Source organism: Polyodon spathula, chromosome 19 (assembly GCF_017654505.1).
Source record: "Polyodon spathula isolate WHYD16114869_AA chromosome 19, ASM1765450v1, whole genome shotgun sequence".
NCBI lineage: Eukaryota > Metazoa > Chordata > Actinopteri > Acipenseriformes > Polyodontidae > Polyodon > Polyodon spathula.
Window position 1 is genome coordinate 33,450,789 of NC_054552.1, and position 17,281 is coordinate 33,468,069.

General features: G+C 40.3%; 1 protein-coding gene across 2 annotated transcripts in view; it reads right to left on the minus strand.

The window, feature by feature from the left end:
• Nucleotides 1-17,281, minus strand: part of fkbp16 (FKBP prolyl isomerase 16) — a 39,142-nt gene that overhangs the window by 11,536 nt on the left and 10,325 nt on the right. Inside the window, exon 1 of one of the 2 annotated variants that reach the window (XM_041218088.1) lies at nucleotides 15,584-17,250. The exons of the other annotated variant lie outside the window; for it this stretch is intronic. The gene's annotated coding sequence lies outside the window, so the exon portion shown is untranslated. Of the gene's footprint in view, nucleotides 1-15,583; nucleotides 17,251-17,281 lie in introns of those variants that run through there. 2 annotated transcript variants of the gene reach the window in all.

Below are 17,281 nucleotides of genomic sequence, written 5' to 3' on the forward strand. Positions count from 1 at the left end.
TGTATATACTTCAACCAACCCATCCCTATCAACAAGACACGTGTGCACAATATATTTGTATGTGGTGCTGTGACATCTCTATTTTAAACGTGACCTATGTAGGATTGGATCAGGAGGAATTTCTAATGGTTGACATAGAAACGAAGCACTATTATTAAACTAGTCCCTGCCTGGATCAGCATCATAAAGACACATGACGAAGGTTTACAGAGGATGAAGTAGGACAGAGTGAAAGTACAGTCATCCTTTTTAACTACCGAATTATGGTGTGGAAGATAAAGAGATGAGCTCTGTTTCTCTGGCAAACTGGACGCAGATAAATGAATGTATTATAGTTATGTGTCTTTGGGAAGTGGGATGCAGCAGCACTATGGCAATGAGTGCATTCTGTCACATTGACTGGATAACGTTTAAGAAAAAAAACACCAAGCCTTTACATTAGCTTATAGATTGTGCCAAATGCTCAGCAAAATGTATTACATAGTGTGGTGAATTCATTACAGTGGCTGGGACACCAGACAGCCCTGTCTGCCTCAGGTCTTTCCACTGTTACCATGGCTCATATAAATGACAGCATGTCATAAAAACTACCCTATTTTTAACATGAGTGCAATCACCCACCAAGCGATTCAATACTACTCAAATATAACAAAAATAACTATGTTCTGCAGCTCATACAGTACACATACCCAGCAACACATGCACTGTGCAAAACTCCCCATGTTACTTCCCAGCTTTGTAAAAACATAAAGGGGTTCCTCTCCAGAAAGCTCCGTAACGTAAAGGGGTTCCCTTGCAGAAACATAACAAACAATTGGGATCCCATAATATTCCCAGTGTATTAGCCTGGACCCTGGCAGAACCACAGTGTCACCAGCAATGGCAAAACAATGGGTTAGGAGCAATTATGTATAGCACAGTGCACTGTTTCATACCATTGTATTTCACAATCAGAGCCACTGCATCAAGACTTCATCATCATCATCATCATCATCACCATATCACTGGCTTGCATTCATTGTCACTTGGTTGAGTGCTGACTCTTTTCAATGATGCCAGTGTGTTAAAATGACTTCTGCTGTTGATGAAACCACAATTTGCCTTTGTATCTCTATGGTATAGTGGTTTGTATAACTGCACTGTATGTATACTTTTAATTCACATTATGTAATACCTGCCCTTACTGTAAAATCATTATCTGATAAACAGCTTTGTGAATTCCTGGACTTCCATCCCCACAATGATAGCACTCTGTACTAGTGCATGTAGCATGAATTAGGGCAAGGCAACTGTAGTGTAACTGCAACCTTGATTTTGAAGTGGATCCGTTTTTGGGCCCTCTCTGGGATTCGAGTTGGTCACACGTCTTGGAAATACAGCCCGCTTCAGTCTTTAAACTGGACAACAGAGGGCCTGGATGATTAACTTGTACATGACGAGCTGAAAAATGACCAGGCCATCATAATAGAAATGAGCACATGCTGCATATAACCATTACTTCCCTTTTTTATTCATAATTCCTAAACCCTGGCCTCTGATCAATTAGCCTGCAAAGCCCAATACTGCATGTTTCCTGACAGTTCAGGGAGAGTGAAGAATAAAACACCACAGGAATTCCGGAAAACCACAGGGTGCATAAATCAGATATTATTTTAGCCCTGCATGATATAACACTAAACCTAACCCTAACCCTAACCCTAACCCTAACCCTAACCCTAACCCTAACCCTTTTTCTGATACAATTGTGTGCTTAAATAGATCATGCAAAAAATGTACACTTTTAGTAACTATGCATAATAGTATTGCAATTGTGTGTAAGTACACATGTATTTACTGTGTAACTACTATGTAAATGCTCAGTAATTGAAGATTCTTAATGTAAAGTGTTACCCATGTATGAAGGTGCCACACACAGGGTTTTAACAGCAAAGCATGCACACACATGCAGGGGATGACAAGCACAATACAGCATGGGAAACAACTCTCTTCTGAAAGTCCTCCTTGGCTGCATCACAAACATAAATATTAAATTAATTTAATACAGTCCATATTGCTCACAAAGTTGTTTGTTTCAGCAGTTGCTTCAGAAATGGCAAAGTAAATGAGATCCAATAACTTTGTCGCTGCAGGCATTCAATCAAAAAAGAAAAACATTTTCAGTTTTTGCCAGGAAAGAAATTGCCTTGAAATGAAACCTGTTATTCTGGTCCTCCTCAACACTGATGGCCAATGAAAAGGTTTCATTCACCCTGCACTTAAATGAACACTAATGGATCCTTAGCAGGTAGCTCCAACTCCTTCCATTTCAGTGTGGGAGTGTTTTCTTGTGTTATTGTGTGCCCTGAAGTCTGCACAATGAAATGTACTGCATGGTACAGCCAAACGAGGATTCAGACTGTACAGAATTTAATTGAAAAACTTCAGCAGATGCAGGATCCTTAAAGAAAACTGACCTGTCAGAAAAAACAGCCAAATGAATTACCTCTTCGCTTTACTCACACCACTTTCATTCTGATTTCAAACATGTGCGGAATTGAAGCCAGACTACTATAAACAATGAAGCACAAGTTCAGTCAATGAGGTCAACACCAAGATGCAATGAATGAAGTGGTGCCAGAGCCTGACAATCAACTACAAATGGATTAAGAGAATGGGTGTGGGGGCCATCAAAGGGAAGTTGAACCTAAAGAAAGTCTATGCGCTGAGACTGAGTTCACAGCACTTTATTATTTTAAAAGTACAGAGCCCCAAAAACATAAGGTCCTGGCTATGAAGCTTTGTTTAACAACATAGTTCAAGAATTGATTTTCTTTAAGCAAATGGAAGAAAAATAGATTTGACCTGTATATAAACATATTTTGACATTGTTAGTCAGCACTTGATATATCAGGAGTGTTGATTTTAAGTTCATTTTATATTAATTGTTACAATATCTTTAATGTAGTTTACCTTGTCCTTATACCTAGTTTTATACCCACTGTGTGATAAGCTGAACTCAACTTGATGCAGTGTGAAGGCTATAACCTTCGTGAATACATGCCCTACAGCGTATTCAATGACCCTGTAGTTACTGCTGTTCTCTACAGTAGTAGACCATAGAAAACAAAATGCATTTAAAAAGGACAGCACTGCAAATTCCACAATCATTCTAAGATCTCATTACTTTGTCTGCTTCTTTATTAGGATGTCTGTTATTTAATTGAAGGCAATGTCCCTGGCATACTCTAAGAGCTGCACTGATATAGAATAAGCAATGTTTGTCTTGTTGTGTAGACTGAGAACAGAGCTATGAATCAACTGGTCTTCAGCTGTATAGAGGCCCTTGCTATGTGTCATATTTTCCATGAGGCAAATACTAATCCACCATTCCTGATAAAAGATGAGTCATTTGAAAGCATAGGTCACCGCTCCTGATCTGATGCACAGCACAGTGACAGACTCTCAATGACGTCTCAAAGGTGGTGTCAGTGACGAGACCTGTGAGGGTGTACTTGCTCCTCCATTGGCAAGTACCTTCACACACTTTACACAATGAAAACCTCTGAATGTCATCCTGTTTGCACACCTTCTTTCTGATCATAGAAAGAAGAAGATTCCAGGACAGCACATGTGCTGCACTGAGTGAACAATATGTGGTTGATTCATTTAACCAGTGATTGTATTAAACGATTGCAGTTATGATGAAGTGAGACTATATCCAGAGCCAGATCTATATGCTTAGGCTCAGAAGGTGCGCTTTGAATGTAAACAGAATCCTACTACAGAAACAAACCACATAAGTTGCTATGCTATTCATATATTTTCTATTCAATTAAAGCTGCAGTGCTCCGTAACCTTGTTTAATTTTACTCAAACGTCTATTCTCACTCCTTACTGTTTGTTTACTGCAGTCTTGCCTAGTTTGGCCTTCCCTGCACTCAGCTTTATCAGAAAACCCGACCTTGACCTTTTTGTTTAAAGTTTGATTGTTCCCTAAAGGCAGTTTCAGCTGTAAGGAGACAGCTTCCTCTCTCCTTGGAACACACTCGCCCAAGTGTCACTGTGACACCAACAGGCTCTCCACGCTACAGCTGGGGAGGCAATAACGTTCTAAATGAAATCATCATCATCAAGCTCTAACAGAGAATGCAGTGCTGGCACAGGAAGTACAGAGTCCATGTAAACTATTCTCCATGGGGCCCTACACCTTTAACAATGAAAGCCGATCCTTTCTATATTGACATGGGGAGGAGCAGGCGGTCTGCTGTATTTACACTTTCCAAGCCTAAGCTGGCCCTAGAGGATTTCTCTACAGTGACACCCCTAAGGGAATGTGTCAAGGAATACAGTATTGCTGGTTTTAAACTCACTCACAGTAGAGATGTTAAAACCTCTACTGTTACAATATACATTTAGTCCAGCTCTCAGCATTATTATTTATTTAATTGAATACTAAGGGTAAAGATAGAACGTACAGGTCAGGCTCGGTAAAGATACTATCATCAGGAGTTCAGATCTTTAACATGCTTCTGCCACCTTTAGACCTCGGAACTATTATAAACATTTGAATTTATCGGCCAAATATTGAAGAAGATCAGCATAAAAAATCATCAATTATTTTCATTCGAAGCCAGCCAGGTCATCTAAAAATGAACAAATGAATAAAAATGATCTGTAAAAGGAAAATAATTAACAGACGCTCCAAGCCTAATACCCAGACGAATTACGAGCTCTTCTATGTTTTAATGCCCGCTCTTCCTGGAGATTGCTTTAAGCAGAATCGTCATGGGACTCATAAAAAGAGCTATGGGCTGGACACACAAGCTTCCCAGATTTCCTGTAAAAGCAGAATTGTGTGCAGATGATCCAAAAGCAAGCTTCGCTTTTACTGCACGCTCCCTTCCAGTGTATTTGTCTGTCACACAGGTTCTTTCTGTAATTGCCTGTATGTGTTGAACATGTGCTGCTTAACATTATAATACAGCATCTCTTTCTACCACAACAGAGAGAGTCAGGCATGGTTCCTTGTTAACTACAGTGCAGTGTGATTAAGGCATAGCAAAGTGCCGTGAGTTCTAGTGGTTTGGTTATTATAAACAGGCACCAATGGAAGGGTATAACCACACTTTTGCATATTAGTTTAGAATTGGCAGCTTGCAGAGCTAGCAAGCATGACTACTTGCTTTTTTTACGAGGGTTAAGCAGTTGTATACAACACTTTTATGACCTGGGTTTTGTTCCACCTCGTGTGTTATTCAGCAGTTCTCTAAACTCCAACACAGGTGAGCACACCGCAGATGATTCCATTCACGTAGCTCACCAGCTGTCTGCCACACTTGAAAGCTGCAGCAGAGTAACCTAAGGACACATCGAAAAGAGCTACAGTAACTTTAGACTAATTCTACGAAAATCAGAAATGACTGAATCAGCTTTTCTCGTCAATGTCGGCAGAAAAAGACAGGAGGCCAGGTGTTCTATTCAGTCGTCCTATCAGATTTCAATACAACTGACAACTCCAGTGCATGAAGGAAAGAAAGAACAGACAGCAAGACGCTTCACGGGAATCACAGTCGTCGTGCGGCTGCCTGGATACATTCCGGTTTTCAGCTCATTCTGGGGATTTGATTGGCATGTAGCCCGTTCCATGGCCTGCATTTAAAAAATGCATGTCAAACTTTTATTTGCTTTAGAGCCATTTTCACTCCTCTCCAGATCAGCATGTAGTTGAAGTAATTGTTTGCGTTTCAGAAAAGGGCTACACATTTCTACCTACTCGTGGAACAGACATGCGAGAGCGTCTGCCTTTGACAAGCTTGAAATACTTCAGCTCCACAACGATGATCAATGCTAATGAAATGACTTTAAAGATTAGACTAATGCTTTAACCGGAAAAATGAAAAACAGGCACAGATTAATAACCAATCACAGCTCATTTCAGTGAACCATCCAAGAATCTTAGGTCTGTGCACATGCCAGAATATATGCTTGAGATAACCCTTTCTTGTTTTCTCATAACTGTGGTCCGGTGGATCCTCTGTCCTTCCAGCAGCTCAAAGCCGTTGATTCAATTACTGCAACCTCACAATTTCTCACCCACTCACCACCTGCTGGATCCCTGATCAGGTGACAAGGGCTCAGCAATTACTGACGCCCAGATGATTCTCTATTGGAGTGTCAGCATGAAGAGCAGCAGATCAGAGAAAGCGACACTTAATGCAAACTCTTATGAAAGTTAGCCGCGGTGAATTTACGCTTGCCTGATTTTTCCTTTGCTTATTCTATGCCAGCACCATGCTTTGTACTGTACCTCGCCATACTATTGTGGAATTGTCATATTGTGACTTTAAAGGAGTTCTTATCAAGGCGTTAGATTTTTTTTTAATCTTTTCTAAGCATTGGCAGCATTGCGATTGCCCTCCATCCTTCTGTGTTAAAGAATTGTGTTGATTGTGTGATTAATAATAATAATAATAATAATAATAATAATAATAATAATAATAATAATAATAAATAATAATAATAATAATGAATACATTCTTACTGGTATCCAGTGACTTCAGTGATAATGCTGCTAGGTAAGAGATGTATATACAAACCTTGGTTACAATCTTGTAAAGGTCTGCAGTAGGAAACAGTTCTAATTCAGGCATTCAGCAAATACATTTTGTTTACGTTTTAGCACCTTTTCCCTTGTCTGCCCATCATCCTTATGTCGAATGTTTTATTTCTGTGTGTATTTTAGGCTTCCCCTGTCCCATTAACAGGAGTCTGCACAGACACTCACCCTCAGGACGGCATTTGACACAATGACTGTTACTGCAACCTCAGCTTCTTATTTGTGTTAGTAAATTGATGTGGACACTCATTTAAATCTCATGATTTGCACCCACTTGACATTTCACTGTAAGGCAGCACTTATATTAAATATATTTGGAAAGGGCCTGTGTTCCACTTTTCATGTTCACACAAAAACAGGAAGATCAATTGAAGGAGTAAGATTTTAATTATAGAACTCTTTATCATGGGTAGTGAAGGTGCTAACACTATGGACTCGTCTACAATAGATATTTATCATCAGGAACCAGAAACAAGAACACAGTCATTGCATTCATCCTAGTTCATATAAGAGATATAAAAACAATTTAAACCTCCCCCCCAGCCGGCTGAACTCCGAGGTCAGTGTGTTTACAAGTTAATCAAGTTCATTTGCATGCACTGTGTTTTCAGATGGGCTTCATTTGTTTTCACAGTCTGATTAGTTCAGATGTAAAGGATACCAGATTTATTCACTAGCATTTGCCTAGGCTGTTCTGCTGTTGCAAAATCAACACCTCCCTGTCATTTGTGCAGAGCCTGTGTCTCCCACCCCCATGAGCGTACCCATTTACCATGGCAATAGTGACTCAGCTCTCGTTTTTTAATTTCCTTCTCAGCATACCAGTTTATTGTTCCTGCAACAGTTGACTGAACTCTTGTTCTTCAAATGGCAAAACCAAAAAAACAAAACTACTGAAAAGAAAACTCACTTGACGTCAGAATATCCATTGAGTGACCCAGAGTGATACATTTCAACAATGAGAATGATTACCACGGCAACCTGGGGATTGCTGCTAGGGTGATTACAGGCTGAACTATACTGTAAGCAGTCTTTTTTGGCATCTTAAACAGCTGCATAGTATGATGGTTAGGGGCTGCACTCCTAAAGTGTTTATCTCCCACGTATTTCAAAAGAGAAGTATCCGTAACATTAAACATTAAGTGTCTCTAATTACTGTGTAATTACATAGTAGTTACTTAATAAATACATGTGTACTTACACATGATTACAGTGTTATCATGCATAGTTACAATGTATGTAAGTACACAACTGTATGAGAAAGGGTTAGGTCTACGGTTAGGGCTAGGTTTAGGGATTACATTAGAATTAAGGTTAGTGTATAATACACTGTAATAATGTATAATAACATTGCAATTATGTGTAAGTATGCATGTATTTACTAAGTAACTAGTGTGTAAATACAAAGTCATTAGAGACACTAAAGTTCCATTGCTAATAAAGGGCAAACCAAACGGATGCACTTCTCAATGAGTACAGAATGGAAACCATTTCTGCATTGACATGTAAAAGAGCAACGCCAAATCCTGAAAGCCAAACCATACCGAAACTGAGGACACAGTACCGAATTGAAAACTCTGTCCAGGCCAGGAAAAATGCGCTGTATTTGTCTTTGGTATGCGTGGATGGACATCCCTATGTCAGCACATTACTACAGCAAGCATGCGGGCCTTGATATATGAATCCAGGCATGCGGAAACAGCTGAAACTGGAGACTTTTAGCATGCAGAACAGATCTGTTCACTTCTTTCTATTCAGGTTCAATGGAAACACTGTTGGCCAAACAAGCAAATGAATCTGGGAGCAATTAGCTATTAGGAACCAGATGAGCATCAGTGGGCCAAATAATCTGTGCCAAGGAGAACCATGTTGATATACGTCATGTTAATTTGAACATAGTTTTATGCACCAGACAGCTCCAAGGTTATATACAATAGTGTGCCCATTTGTTAGAACACTCCATTGCTTATATTGTTTTGATTTGTTGTGCATATGAAATCAAATCAATCAATTTAATTGATAACTTTAATAGACCACACATCCAATTAATTAAAAATATTAAGAGAAAAAGAACACATAAGCACAAATGATAAACTGCAAGAGACTTTTTAGAAGTTGTTTAAGATGCCTAATTAAAGCACACAGTGGTCTAACATTTTCACAGCATGAGTGCCTACTGTTTCTATAGCACTGATTACTGACCGACAATCCTAAAATTCTCACACCCTGAGGTTTTCATGCAGGTCGGTAAATAAAGGACACAAGTGACCAGTATTTATCAAATGATATTTTTTAGGTTGGGTTTTAAGGAATGAAACTGTACAAGCTATCCCCCCCGTACTGTCTGGCCCCAATTCAAATTAGGAGTTATTAGGTTATTAGGAGCAGAGCTTCACCCTATGATTAAGCACCTACCCTTCGATGCATTCACATGTCATTAGAGCCTAGTGATACTGTGAGTGTTTCACTGGGTTCTTCTGAATAAGAGCTGAGCCATAAGCAGGTGTGGCCTCCCTGTGAATTCCAGCCCTGCCACCTCTACTGCTCTCTATGCAAACTAGCTGCACGGCTCATGTTTCCACAGTGACACATTTCAAGCGCACCAGAAGACCGGCGCCAGTGGCAGGGTGTGAAATACATTTTGTATTCAAGGCAGGTCAGGGAAGCGGATGGCTAAAGCAAAAGTGAAAAACGACACTGCTGTTCAAAACAATCCCACCCAGACAGACCTGCCCGTTTCCAGCTGATTTAGAGCCCACAAACTTTTTGTCAATTTTTTTCCTCTGAAATGTTGTTTGTAAACTGCTAAATAAATTAAACATTAAACATCAAAAAGCAACAGAAATCTTACTACTGAACAGCAGTAAGTGTTTGACACTGGACTCGTTATTATGGAAATGCTGTGCTGATACAAAAACCTGACTTTGCATTCCAACGAAGTCTGTCAGAATTTTCTCTGAAATACCTTGTTTTTACAGGATGGAAATGCCTCTCCTGAAGTCAGGCAGACATTAACACACTTAAGGAAGAGTGACTACTAGCTTGCCTTGGGGGATTGAGAGCTAACACAATGAAATCCCTGAGCACCGCGAATAACACAAACACGCCAACGTTATGATGACAGCTCCTCTCTTAGCAGCGCCTGCAACTCAAATTGGAGCTAATGTAAGTAGACCATTAGGGAACACAAATATGGATTCAGATCTGTTTGGGATTTGGTGCTTTTTTTAAATCACATCTTATCAGAGGCTGCACACGGATCTGGAGACAGCTCAGGGGTGACCAGAGAGCCTCTAGTTTGTTTTCTGCTGACTTTACAGGCAAGCAACTTGTAGCTTCCTGTTTATGACAACAGAAATCCATTCTGCCATGTAATGGTTAAAACTGAGATGCTGGTAATAAATAAGATGACTTAGTGAGACTAAAACCGCTTGCACTGTAAGGTAGTACAGTTTAATTTTAATTCTTCGGAATCCCATTATTTTCAATATATGGTAACGTTGGCCACAGCCCATTAATGACACACACTCCAATACCAGCGCAGCGTCCAAAGGCAATGCCAATAAAACCGGACATGCGTTCCCTCATAGAAAAAACGTTCCAGCTCAAATTTGACTGTTACACCTTTCAACTGCCACACCCTAAGAAGATAATTCAACATCCAGATTAATTTAAATGTTTTACGGTTCCCTTGTTCAAAGGAAAGTGAAATGGCATGCTCTACCCGGGTCAGGACCTGCCGGGTCAGGACCCGGTCACACACGGGTCTGCTACGCGATTTCACACTGTGTCTCAACAGCAAAAACATGTCTAAACATAATAAACAGAAATGTTTCCTTGCGGAAGTGGAACCTTCACGCAGGCGTGACTGTTTGTTATTTTGTCAGCTAACAAACAGCTGTCATGCATTTTGTCTCACTTGACCTGGGTCAAAGCGCGTCGACCCACATCCGGAGGTGGGCCTCTGCGACCAGGGTCAAACCCACGTATGACCCAGGTACATGGTTTCACACTATTGTGACCCGTGTAGTCAGAACCCGGGTAAGGTCCCAGGTAGGAGTGTCATTGTAAAAGGGGCTGAACGGTGGATACACACAATTACCCCTATTGAATATATACTGACTGTTCACTAACATGTTACTGAACGTCAATAAATCGCTAATAGCATATTAATTACATGAAAAATATAGTGCTACTAACCAGCCTTCCTGCTGTTAAAACAATTGCGATTCCTTGACAATATAATTGGGAAGCAACAACAATGACTTAATTCAGTCCGTATTCTTCAAAATATTTATCACAAACAAGCAGCCCTCGGAATTGTCTGGTGTGTAGCTGTTAACCTTAAAGCAGCAATTCCGAGATGGAGTGTAGAAAGCCGTGTTGACTCTCACTCTGGTTCTCTGCTTCCCCACAGGCTCATTAATCTGCCGCACTCAGGTCACTAATCAAGAAGCTGCCGCCACCGTCGCCTCTGCTGGGGTTGTTATGGCAAAGTCCCAGTCATCTGGGAAACTAATTACAGCAGCAATACTGTCACAGCCATTTCTGTGCTGTTTAAAACAACAAGCATACCAGAGAGTCCTTCTGGACGCCTGTGTACAAGTTCACATAGGAGTCTCTCTCGTAGTGTGAGAAACACCAGCCTTACGACGGGAGCCTCAAGCCAACTTTGTATTTATTTATATTTGTACCCTTGCTGTTTTATGATGTTTGCAATCTCTGAGTGGTCCTTATTGCAGTTACTCAGTTAACGTGCTTCTTACTTTTCCAATGTTTTCTGTGTGAAGGTTCCTTCACCAAACTCGGGAGCTCTGTTCTAGCTGCCTGTCATAGAGAAGAGAACAGGCATTAAGGCTCAGGTTTGTTTTCTACACTGCTGGCAATACGCAGCTGCACACTGTACTTCTATAAAAAATACATTGTTGCAAACAGCATAAAAAGACAAGGGGTGGCAAATAAAACATAGAAAATGTAGTATGAAGCTACTTAAGAAACAGAATGATTTAAGTCTGTGCATGCATGGGCTTGTACGCCTGTCAGTCTGAAATGTCAGCTTTTTTGCCCATTGTTTTACATGTATTCATTGAAGCTGACATGAACTCTTGTGTTGGCTCATCACAGAAGATCAGCAGCATGTTCGATTTGGGAATGAATTGTGCTGTAAACAGGTACGGCAGCACACGGGAAAACCGTACAGACTTACTACATCCAGACATTGCACCCCTGCAGCCATTACCTCCCCCAGCCCATTGAAAGGTACACCTGTTTAGGTTTTATAAGACAGCATTTCAGGTTTCTTTCTTGCTAAATCATCTGTCATAGCCTTCTGTTTGTGGAGTAAATAAGGAATCGCAATCCTGAACTGAATCCTAATCCTCATAATAATAGTAATCACTCACTCTCTTGTGGTTTTTAGGTCACCAGAAACCCTTGAAGGAATTACAACCTTATTACAGTGCCTATAGGAAGTATTCACCCCCCTTGGACATTTTCACAGTTTGTTGTGTTACAGCCTGAAATCTTGATGCATTTAAATTTTTCCCTTTGATTTACACAACCTACTCAACACTTTCATGTGTGAAAAAAATGGGGGGGGGGGGGGGGGGGGGGGGGGGGTTGAAAAAACAAATCAATTAAAAATAAAAACCTGAAAAGTCTTCATTAGATAAGTATTCACCCCCTTTGCTGTGACACTCCTAAATAAGCTCGGGTGCAACCAATTGCCTTCAGAATTCACACAATGAGTTAAATGAAGTCCATCTGTGTGCAATAAAAGTGGTTCACATGATTTCTGATTAAAAACACCTGCCTCTGTAAGGTCCCACAGTTGGGTAGTGCATTCAAAGCAAAGATATTACCATGAAGACCAAGGAGCTTTCAAAACAACTTTGGGATAAAGTTGTGGAAAGGCACAAATCAGGGGTGCGGGATAAAAAGATTTCAAAGGCATTGAATATCCCTTGGAGCACAGTCAAGTCGATCATTAAGAAGTGGAAGGTATACGGCACCACCCAGAATCTGCTTAGAGTAAGAACATCTCACCGTGTTTGTCTGTGTAGTCCATTTTTGTTTGTCTCTTTCGTTTATTTGTGTTAGTTCCTGTTCTGGTCTGACGTCACCCACTACAGCCGTCTTTGTGACAGTGTGACAATATAAACAATATACATGTAATTCTAGAATGCATATTAACCACCTGGAAACATAAGATAAGGAGTCTCTAATTACTGTGTATTTACATCGTAGTTACTGAGTAATACACATGTAGTTACACAATTACAATGTTAGTATGCATAGTTACAATGTACTGAACGTGTAAACATTACTGATTTAGAAAAAGCATGTTTAGGATTGAAGATGTGCAGAAGAAATCTGTTTGACTTGCCCTTTCAGATTCCAGAACCAGCCACTGATTGACCCTCCATCCACTGCAGTTATTGTGGTTTTACGCCCTGCATAACAAACTCATTTTTTCCTAACAAGCTTTGTTGATCTTGCCAAAACAGTCTTCAACTACCTCTTCCAAAAGGAAATAGTTCATTGGCAGTCTAAATGAAGACAAATCCAAAGAAACACACTGCAGCAGCTGATTAGAGTTCATTCTGAAGAGGAAAGGAGTAAGCTCCGTAGTTATTGTCAGGACTCTGCCACGTGTGCAATCACTGGTATCTCTGAATTAGATAATGCTGGCTATGAGGTGAGGCTTTATAACAACCCAGATAATATACAAAAATAACATATGGATTCAATACTTATGAGCTCCATTCGGTAGCACTGTCTATTATGTCTCTAATTACTGTGTATTTACATAGTAGTTACTGAGTAAATACATGCGCGCTTACACAGAATTACAATGTTAATATGCATAGCTACAATGTACTTACTGTGTCAATCCTTTTGCACTCTGTAACCCTAACTCTAACCCTATCCCTAACCCTAACCGTAACTCCAACCCTAAGCCTTTTCTGAAACAATTGTGTACTTACATATATTATGCAAAAAGATTTACGTGTTACGTACATTGTAACTATGTATAATAACATTCTAATCATGTGTAATTACACATGTATTTACAAAGTAACTACAATGTAAATACACAGTAATTAGAGACATTTAATATAAAGTGTGGTCCTCCGTTCTGATTACTATGAGTACGACCTGGTTCTGTTTTTTTTATTTTTTTTATCTTCTGAAATGTACACACAGTAGTACGTGTAGTATTTTTAAAGCAGTATTTCACTACAAAGATTTTCCTCAATAGAGGTGATAACTGTATAGATTAGCAGAGATAAGGGAGCGTGCTAAAAGCAGTTAAAGAGGGAGATAGTGGAGTCATTGGCATGAAGCTGTGAATTGGCAGGATGGGGTAATCAGTAGGAAAGAATATGTCAAGCCACATTGTGTATATATCTGTAACGTGTGAGGAGCAATGCTAGGCTTATTCCACCCCCACAAACTGAAACCATTCCAGCTATTTTACATTTTAAATGACCAAACTAAAAATCGAAAGCAGTGCTGGAAGGGCTAATCAAGCACTCTTCTATTGTCAAAGCACTCTTGAAGAAGGCAAGTAACCAGAGAGTTGACTTGACTTTTTTTTAGAAACATGGAATAAACCTAGCCTTATATTGTTCTCCACTAATTACAGCACCCTGCTATTTTGCACCTTCTAGCTAAGCACACTCACACCTTCACCTCCATCTCTGTCTCCTCTGTGCTCTGTAGCTAAGCACACACTCCCATGTGTAGCCTGTGTTGAAATGAATCTTCATATAGATGATCACTTCTATGTATTCTTCAGCGTGACATGCACTTTTGACATTCTGAGTGGTTCTGGGTTCATTTTTTCTGATATCATCATTGTTCTGTAACTCAACACTTATCTGATTCTGTGCTTACTATCTGAGCTTCACTGAAGAATCCTAAGTGCCAGGACTGCACAGATTAGGTGGGGCTAATGAAGCTGAAAGGTCACTGTACAGCATCATAGTTTTGGAATACAATGAAGATGACTGTTAGCCCCTGGATTCCCAAGACTAGCCAGTAATAATATGAATAACTCATCAGTGGTGCCACTGAACCCAGACCCCTCGGAATGATTGAAAACACCACGGAACAGTAAAGGAAATGAAAACAATCCATTGGAATCCAAACTGAACCGCACCACTCTTGGTTTTACCCTACCCTTCTTACTACTAAATATCTGAACCCAACATGTGTTTCAAAACACGTGCATCGTCTAGGTGTGTAACGGATGACTGCCACACATATAGACTCACATCCTATAGGCAAGGAAGACATTCAGGTCACACGTTCATATATGTATATGATGATGGTCAAGTTAAGGGTTTTTGATAAATACATATGCAATGCGTTAAGAATAGAAGCTCTCTTCAAATGAAGTCAACACAGCTCTACTAATTAAACAGCTATAGCGCCCTAGAGATCCTAATGGACTGTCAGCTGGGGTTTCCGGGAAAGACAAGTTAGTACACACTGTTCAATAGCGATGTCAGATTAAATGAAAGTTGCAATTATGCTGGGGTTTGATCAGGTTCTGTAAGATGTTTAATAAAGGAATGTCCTTCTGAGATGTATCACTGCTAATCCAGGTGTTGCTTACATTGAAAGGGATCATGGAAATTGATGTCAGTGTATATTTGAATCCCTGACTGGCTGGTACCCTGCTACAACATACAGTACATCCACCTAATGGCACTGTGTGCTTACTTGATCTCCCAATGTAAGAAGCCCCAGATTAATATGAATAAATATATCTTAATACAAGGGGATCAAATCTGGAATTGTTTAGGAGTACACTGGCGATTACTAAGGTGCCAATCTGAATTTTTCTAGAGGACAGGCAGATGCTATTGCCCATGCTGTGTCATCACCATTTCTAAATGACCTCCTCTCATCTTTTACAATGCCTGTCCAGGTTCTGATATGGCATGTTCTTGCAAAGCACTAGGAGTGGAAGCAACTCACCTGAGCCTGATTCAATGAGGGGTGCATTACCAACTGAGCCATCTAATTGAGTTAAGAGCCTTCACAAACTGAACCACTTCCATTTCTGAACCAGGACTTTTCTCCATGTGGGTGACCCGGCACAGGTGTTTCCATTCCACCAATGCTTTTCATATGCAAGAGCAGCCTTTAGCTGCAGCTTTGACAGACCTCACTGGGGTAGCCATGTGGCTTGTTCACCTGACCTTCAAATATCCAGTCGGTTTGATGAGCTTGAAGTCTCCATTTCCCTGTGAAGTGCTCCTCTTAAAGTCCTGAGATCAAAGAGCGTTGAAGCATGAAAAATATTATGAAACGAGACGAGGTCGCTCGGCCCATCAAAGCTTGAGCCTGGCCTGAAGAATCTCTAGCAGAACCATTAGCAAACCACAGCATTACCAGCAGTGACTTCAAATAGCTCTCCTGTGATTTATCAGTGGCACCAGAAACCCAAGATCGAAATGTATGTACAGGACAATACTTCAGGACACTTTATTTGTTGAAATGACTTCTAAACATTTTGAGTAATGTATTTAGTTACTCTGGTTTAAACAGCATTTTAAATTTGAATATATTTTTTAATTTCTCCTCCTAAATCAAAAAGAATGGTGTATTTGTGAATCTGATTTCTCCGGTTGAAATGTGGATATGTTAATCTGATTTCTCCGGTTGAAATGTGGATGTGTGAATCTGATTTCTCCGGTTGGGTTGTACAGCTGTTCTGAGACTCAGTGGATGAAGACGTTTGTGTTCATTAACTATAGGTGGCACAGCGCAGTCTTATTATCTTAGGTTGTGCGACAACTGGAATAACAAGACTGTAAACTCCCGTAGCTATCCAGATGTTTTCGACTATATAAACATATAATAAAACCTCCAGGAGATCCCGAACATCTTTGCCTTGTTTCAATGTGGTCTTGCTGATTATACTTCTTTCCACTGCGACAGAGGTTAGGTACTTGTTTTACTTTTTTACGTTTTTTTTTTCAACTTTCCACATCCTGTAGATAGATACAAATCTAGGTTGACAGCCACAATATTTCACCCACCTTTTATGATTTGATTGCCATCATTCATATTTATGAGAGGAAAAGCATGCACCCGAACAGAGATGTACAAAATTGACAACCTGTCAAATTGTTTCTCGTCCCATCTTCATCTTCATTTCATTTTTACCAAGCAAGAGACGCTGAAGGAATATTGGGCCGAGATTCCTCTCGTCTCATTCTCATGATGTTCACACTCTACAGGATGTGTGCGGATTCCCAAGGTTTCTTCAGGGCTGTTTTTAAACATTTCTGATTCAGTGCTTCAGAGTTACTGGACTAAATACTGAAGCATTTGCTTAAAGAAACCCCAAATACCTCCTTGTGCAGTAACATGGAGTGTTGGTGACAAAGCAGAATCCCAGATGTCCAGTAGTTTAAGCTCATGCTGTGATAATTACAGGGTTGGATGGAGGAATGTCAGCAGCTTCTTAAGGCCTGCTCCATGTGCCAGCGGCTTTCTCTCTCTCACAGAGAGTGGTGCTGTTCACAAGTTTGAACCCTCATGCAAATCAGCCCTACTGTATATTACACTGGAAATACAGTCCAAGCTGGTCAACAAGAAGACGAGTCTCCCAGGAGGCCTGCCAGTGTCAGGGCGCAGCTTTGGAACTCCGCCCCGGTCTGGTTACTT